This window comes from Leopardus geoffroyi, chromosome C2 (genome assembly GCF_018350155.1).
Source record: "Leopardus geoffroyi isolate Oge1 chromosome C2, O.geoffroyi_Oge1_pat1.0, whole genome shotgun sequence".
NCBI classification, from domain to species: Eukaryota; Metazoa; Chordata; class Mammalia; order Carnivora; family Felidae; genus Leopardus; species Leopardus geoffroyi.
The window spans coordinates 87107776-87115723 of NC_059333.1; positions in this window are offsets into that span (position 1 = coordinate 87107776).

Genomic DNA, 7948 nt, shown 5'->3' on the forward strand with positions numbered 1-7948 from the left:
TCTATTATTTTAAGCCACCAGTCTGTGGTACTTTGTTACAGTAGCCCTAGGAAATCAAAACAGTGAGCATTTTCAAATGAGGCTTGTGTGTTTCTTTAATTTAAGAATATTCTTAAACATTATATCTTTGGATATTTCTTTTCTATTATTCTTTCTATACTCATTTCTAGATTTTTATTAAATTTATAATGGAATATCTCAATTGATCCTCCATATTTTTTAAATTTTCTTTGAGTTTTAGTTGACATCCTATGCCATATTCCAATTTGCTAATTCTATCTTTGACTTTTTCTATTTTACAGTTTACCCAAATATTGATTTTCTTATTTTTATTCCAATATTTTCATTTTTCATTTTTCAAAATTAACCTGCAAGTTAAATACCTAAAGTTAACCTGAAGTTAATTCAATGTCTTGTTTTTCATTTTATTGGTTTTGTTAGTATTACTTTACTTAATGTGTTTGAATTTTTATTTTGAACTTTGACCTTCTGTGGAAATTTGTTTTTTACCTCTATGCCCATTCCCCCTTGTCTGTTTTACAGTTATCTTAAACTCCACTTTATCCCAGTGTCCCCTTCAAGTACCTGATGATATATAGTCACTGAGCCAGCAGATGAATTGGCTCAAGTCTTGCTTTCAATCTGTGTCCGCTTACTCCTGTCTCTCAGTATGCACAATATGTAATCCAGAAAATTGTTGGTCACAGCTTTTTACACCTTCCTTTAACAGGTAATGGAGCTCTAACACAGCCGGTTTCAAAAGCAGGAAGCCTGACCCTAGTCTCCTATTTTACATGGGTCACATTTAATCTCTGTTAGTCTGTCTTAGCTTTGCTTAATTCTGGTCCAAATTTCAGTAGGGAATATGGAGTATACTTATTATATTATATTTTTGGTTTTCTCTTGTGTTTTCGTAGGCATAGGTAAATTTTTAGTTCATCCATGTCTTTTTAATTTTTCACTTTAGAGTTTATCATTGCTATATATTTAGGATGGCATGTGAGGACTCAAACATGAAATCACAAATTTATCTTGAAGAGAAACCCTGATTCCTTTCTAACTTTAATTAAACCTTTGTGAGTCATTCCTAGTTAACTCCTGCTAACCTGTTTCCATAGTTAAATGTGGAAAACTCTTTTGGCCTGGAACTCCGTTGGCCTTGAACTATTCCTAGGCTGTAAATAAATTAGGCTTAAATAACTTTTGACAAAATCAGGCTAAGATAGGCCCTATTTTTTTTTCTAGGTTGATAAAATACACATATACCAGCACCAGATGTAATGTGAACAAAGAGAGATAAGTAATGATTTTTCCTTAATCCTGAATGCTGAACTGGGATTATTTTCCTTCCATGATGCTGAGTCAAGATTATTGGACCTTACCACTTCAGCATATGGAAAAGAAATCCAAAAAAAAAGAGACATATCCACTTGAAATGATTTTTTAACTTTCATTACATAAGAACTCACCCCACTACCAAGCCTAGGGAACATGTTGTTGTAGGATCTAACTAAGAGCAATTCTCCTCTTTTCTGGAAGAGAAAAAATGGTGAAGAGCCTTGAACTCCTTCCTTGAAAACTAGCAATATTAATTTTCCTCAAAACCTTTTATTGTTGTTCCATATCTTCTACCTTTAATGAAGTCAGTAAGTCTGAGATTGTTTTCCCTCTTAGTGAATGTCCTATTTTTGTCAGTCTAGCTGAAGGACTCTTTATTTGTCATCAAACTACACTAAGATTCTGTTCCTAATTTACCTGGGTATGGTTTATATATTCCTTTAGACTTAGCTGAAAACCTAGTGTATGAGCCCATAGTTCTTATGTAGTCATTCAGTTACTAGGGGCTGTGTGAAGAGTAAGCTAGAGAAACTGATAGCCAAAATTCAGGTGGATTGTATCTGCCTACTTCTCTGAAAATTTGAGTACCATACTCTTGAAGTTTTCCATGGTCTTTAAGGAAAGAGTACCTACTATTTAGCTGTTCCCTAGCTTTGGTGTCCCTCATCAGTCTTTTGTATATTTCAGTAAGTAGCACAAATCCCCCACCACTATCACTATGACCACCACCAAGTATTATTTACAGTCTTTTTTTAGGCTTAATCTTGCCTCCGGTCATGCACCAGATTCCTGTTTAAAACCCAACCGGAAGTTAAAATGGTAGCATAATGTGATTTTTCCATTAGACTTACCCCTGTCCTATTCTGTGGAGGAAGGATAAGTTTCAAATGGACAACTTCCATTTTTTTTCTCCCATGGCTCTCTTTTATCACTTGAACTTCTTCACTCACTGATCCAAACCTCAGCGTCCTTGTTTGTCTTTATCCAAATGTATGACAAGCTCATCAAATCTGGTAAGCTTGTAATATGACTTTGTGGTCATACGTCTAGTATTCCTAAAGATAAATTTTTATCTCTATTTTGCATTTGTTTCTGTAAACTGTAGGCAAAGTATAAATCATGCAAACATGTCCTGACTTTACACTCTTTCCCCGAAATTTATCAATACATTTGGCTTTAAATTAGCAATTTATAACAAAAAGTGAGAACTAGTAAGTAATCAACTGAAGAACAGAAAAAAGCATAAAAAGTAGTCAAAAGTAGTCAAAAGTAGTCTCAGTAGTCACTGAGAAAGGCTGCTAGGAGTTTGGTTTGGCTAAAACATAGATTATATCTAAGGGAGCCATATTTACTTCTTAGATTCTTATCAGAAAGTGTCAGATAAAATTTATAAATAATAATACTATAATAAATTTTATTGTTCCTTATATTATCACAGGACAATGCATTTGACAAAGTGTGGAATAAAAAAGAACAAAGGAGTAGAATTCATAGGATATTGGTTTTTTCTCTTTCTTTCTTCTTTTTTTTTAACTAGAAACAACTAGCTGTGTGTGTTGGATATGGCCCCTACCATCTCTGGGGTTTCTTTATTGCAGCTCAAATTAGAGAATGAAATTTTACTCTATAGGGTTATTCCATGCTGCATTTATTTAGGCACAAATGGTAGAAAGATGACTTCTCTGTAGGTGAAGTTGCCTGCCTACAGAAAATGTGTTTGATCTCTGCCTAACCATTTTCTTCAGAGTTTTTGTATCCATAATATCACACTCAACAATCACAAAAAAATAATTGGTAAACCTTAATTGAACATATTCAAAACTCTTCAAGCATAACCCAGAAGAAAAGATTTCAAAATTACACCTAGATGAAATGTTTATCTTTTTATAAATTTCTGTTTGAATGGATTTTGAAGCAAAATTATATTTTATTTTAAAAATAGAGTCAAGATAGTCATGATTAATATTGTTTTGGGAATAATTTATTATAACATAGTTTACATTCAGAAAGTGACTTCTGAAGAATCTTAACGACCCTTTCCAAATTGCTTTCACCTACCTCTGAAGTGAAGGACATTTTAAGTGGAAAAAATTAAAATATATACAGCCATGGTTATTAATAGGAAGGCAGGTGGCACTGATTAAAAGAAAACAGTAAAAATTCTCATTTGGAAGTAATTTCACAATTATGTACTATGGATTAATTTAGTCTGGAAACTACTATATGAAAGAAATGCAAATTTAGCTGAGCTTTCTAATTATGAACTATTTAAGGTAAAAAATTATCAGCCTAATTACGTTATTCTATACACAGGATCCCATGGTTAGATATTCTTATATCTGAATTTCTCTGCCATCACCTGCCATTGCTATATACTGTCTTCCAAGAAGTGGATTTTAAAAGAGGGAAATAGCCATGTTATTTGACATTTTGCTCTATTTTTCAATACCCAGTGTATAATGAATGCTCAATAAATATTGATAAATAATGTCTTTAATGAGAATTCAGATTAAAATGAATGTTTTACTGTTAATAATCTTTTCTAAGCACAATGCAGTAACTAGGATCATCCTGACATAACTTCACATAAATCACAAACTGGACAAGTTTGGGCAATTAGTTCACATTACCTCCTACCACTTTCACTTATCATTTTATATTATGAAGTCTCCTTAGATAAGAATAGAGCAGACCTTTGGTAGAGTGTAATCTTTTCAGACATCTCATAATTCATTTATGCAATGCAGAAGTGAAAATATTTTCAAGCTTTTAGATAATGATGCCATTGGCCAGGCAAATGACTTTGAATAGCAAAGAGAACAAACTTCTCATTTTGCTCTACTTTTCTAAGACATTACTCTTTCCAACAGTGTGCACTGCCTAGTTCTCAAAATCATTGTGAATAAGAATAATCTAGGAATGTTGAAAAATATTCAGTTCATGAATCTGACTTAAAGAGATTCTAATTAAATAGGAAATGATGGCTGCTGTGACAACTTCATTGGACTATGGGGTAGCAGATGTGAAATATTTCTCCCTATTTAGAAATATTTTTCATGGAACCTAAAGTATTATTATAATAATTAACACCTGGGTGGCACAGTCAGTTAAGCAATCGACTCTTGATCTTTGTTCATCATGATCTCACGGTTCCTGAGTTCAAGCCCCACATTGGGCTCTGTGCTGATGGTGCAGAGCCTGCTTGGGATTCCGTCTTCCATTCTGTCTGCCCTTCCCCCGACTTGTGTGTGCTCCTGCGCCGGCACTCTCTCTCTCTGTCTCTTAAAATAAACAGGAGCACCTGGGTGGCTCAGTCGTTGGGCATTCGACCTCAGCTCAGGTCATGATCTCACAGTTCATGAGTTCGAGCCCTGCCTCTGGCTTTGTGCTGAGAGCTTAGAGCCTGGAGCCTGCTTCAGATTCTGTGTCTCATTCTCTCTCTGCCCCTCCCCGACTTGTTCTCTGTCTCTCAAAAGTAAATAAAAATGTAAAAATAAAGAAATAAACAAACATAAAAAACTATTAATAATTAACACCTCTCAGGAAACAATATAGGGGGGCGCCTGGGTGGTTCAGTCAGTTAAGTGTCGATTTTGGCTCAGGTCATGATCTCGTGGTTCATGAGTTCAAGCCCCATGTTGGGCTCTATAGTTATAGCTCAGAGCCTAGAGCCTGCTTCAGATTGTGTGTCTCCCTCTTTCTCTGCCTCTCCCCTGCTCATGCTCTGTCTCTCAAAAATAAAGCATTTAAGAAATTTTTTTAAAAAAGAAACAATATAGGAAAGGATTCTTTTTTATTTTTTTAATATTTATTTATTTTGGGAGAGCTCGAGCAGGGGAGGGGCAGAGATACAGGGGGACAGAAAATCCCAAGCAGGCTTTGTGCTGACAGCACAGGGTTTGAACCCACAAACCGTGAGATAATGACCTGAGCCAAAACCAAGAGTCGGAAGCTTGACCAACTGAGCCACGCAGGTGCCCCAGAAAAAGATTCTTTTAAAAACATTTTTTCTAATTATAAAAATATTATATGTTCATTATATAGAAATTTGGAAAATAATGGAAGGTACAAATAAGAATCTAAAATTTGACCATATCCCACTATGGGGAGATAACAGCCATTAACTTTTCTTCCCTTTTTGGAGCATTTTAATTGTTTTATTTAAGAACAAAGAATATTGCAATAATTATATATATTTATATAAGTAAATTTTCACAAACTATACCTGTGTAACCAGCTTCCATCTCCCAGATCAAGAAATAGTGTATTACCGGCAACACAGAATCCTCCCTTTGTCCCCTTTAACACCACCTCCACAAAGATAAATACCCTTACACTGACTTCTAATGCTCTAAACAAGTTTTATCTGCTTCTGATTTATATATATAACATCTTCTCTCACTCATCTAGACATTTGTGAAATTTGTTCATATTCTGTTGCAGTTCATTTGTTTTCATAGCTGTGAATATAGAACCAGTTTGGGGCAATTACAAATAGTTCCCCAGTTAACATTTTTGTGCATTTTGTACATGTATATGTACATTGATGTTAGATATTTACTTAGGAGTGGAATTGCTGGGTGATAAGATGTGTATAGAATATGCATATGTTTAGTTTGGTAGACACTACCAATTAGTTTTTCATAGTAGTTGTACCAATTTATATTCCTACTAGCAGAGTATGAGAGTTTTAGTTGCTCCGCATCTTCACCAAAACTTGGTATTTTCTTTCATTTTCATTTCAGCCATTTTAGTTGATAAAAAATTGTCATATTGTGGTTTTCATTTATATTTTACTTATGACTAATGAAGTTGAGCTTGTAGCTATCATTGACGTTTTGATAATTTTTTTTGTCTTTTTTTCTGTGTGTCTGTATATGCATGCATGATATTTTAAAATAAAGATTATGTTGCATATTCAACTATATGAACATCTAAAATTACATCATGAGAATTCTCCACGTTCATAACTATTCTTCAGAAATGTTAGTTTTAGAATATTGTTCTGACCCATCTCACTAGAAATAATTAAATGACACTTATTTTTCTCTGTCTGCCTTATTTCACTTATCATAATACCCTCTAGGTCCATCCATGTTATCGCAAATTTTATTCTTTTTTTATGACTGAATGATTTTCTATTTTACATATACCACATCTTCTTTATCCTTAATCTGATGGACACAGTTTGCTTCCATATTTTGGCTATAAATAATGCTGCATATATCTCTTCAAATTAGTGTTTTCATTTTCTTCAGATAAATACCCAGAGTGAAATTTCTGGATCATATGGTTGTTCTATTTTTAATTTTTTGAAGAACTTCCATATTTTTTCTATAGTGGCTGTACCAATTTGCATTCCTACCAAGAGTGGATGAGGGTTCCACTTTGTCCACATCCTATATAATTTCACTTATATGTGGAATCTGAAAAATAAGCAAACAAAAGAAAATAGAAATAGACTCATAGATATAGGAAACTAACTGTTGGTTACCAGATGGGAGAAGGTTTGGGGGGCAGGAAAATAGGTTATAGGGATTAAGAGGTACAAACTTACAGTTATAAAATAAGTCATGGGGATATAATGTACAGCATAGAGAAGATAATCAATAATATTGTAATAACTTTGTATAGTGACAGATGGTAATTAGACTTATCATGTGAATCAAATAAAAAATGTCTAATCACTATGACATACACCTGAAACTAATAGGATATTGTATGTCAGGTATACTTCAGTTAAAAAAAAATTAAATGATACTCTAATATCTGGACAAAAATAGGGAAAACAAATATCTGAGAAAACAATAACTGAAGTTTAAATTGAACAACTGACTTCACTAAATTAGTTTCTAGTTTTCTCTTTTTGTCTTGTCTAAGTCATGGACATGAAGTTGATTAAACTATGATTTTTTTTATCACATGATGAAAAGCAGTGGAACTTGACCATAATGGTCAAGTCAAATCAGGATGATGGCACATTCCCTAACTATGTTGGGAGGGTATGTGCATATCAATGAGGATCATTTGAATCTGAGAACAGTTTGTACTATGTTAGGCAAGGAATTGTGGTAAATTAGAAACTATTATTATAATTTTACCACAGCATCTTGTAAATACGAGCCTCTCAAAAAATGTTTGCTCCAAGTGGAAAGTAGAGGTGGCCAGTCCACAAGTTAAGGCTATTTTGCGATGTTCTGTAGTTGGAATGTTCAAAATTCTAGACTACGTACAAATGCCATGAGAATTAATTCCACTTCTAATCATTGTGAAGTAGAGAAATTTAGTATGGATCGTAAAATGCCCCATTAGAATAGACATAAAAGATTCTAAGAAAAAATTTTTAATAAGAATACTGCTATTAACTAGACGTTAGGCTTAACTTGTAAATATCCATCCAAAAATGGTAGTCTATAACTTGTATACTCCTCTATCAAACTGATTAGTGAACATGTTCTTCCACGGCAAATGGTCACTATTATTATCTTAATATTACAAGATGTTAATATTAATGGTTTTGTATTATATAATCATTATCTGAATTAATCTCCATAAGTCTGTTAGGCAGGCTGGTAGATCCTATCTGTCATTTTATAGATGAAGACACTGA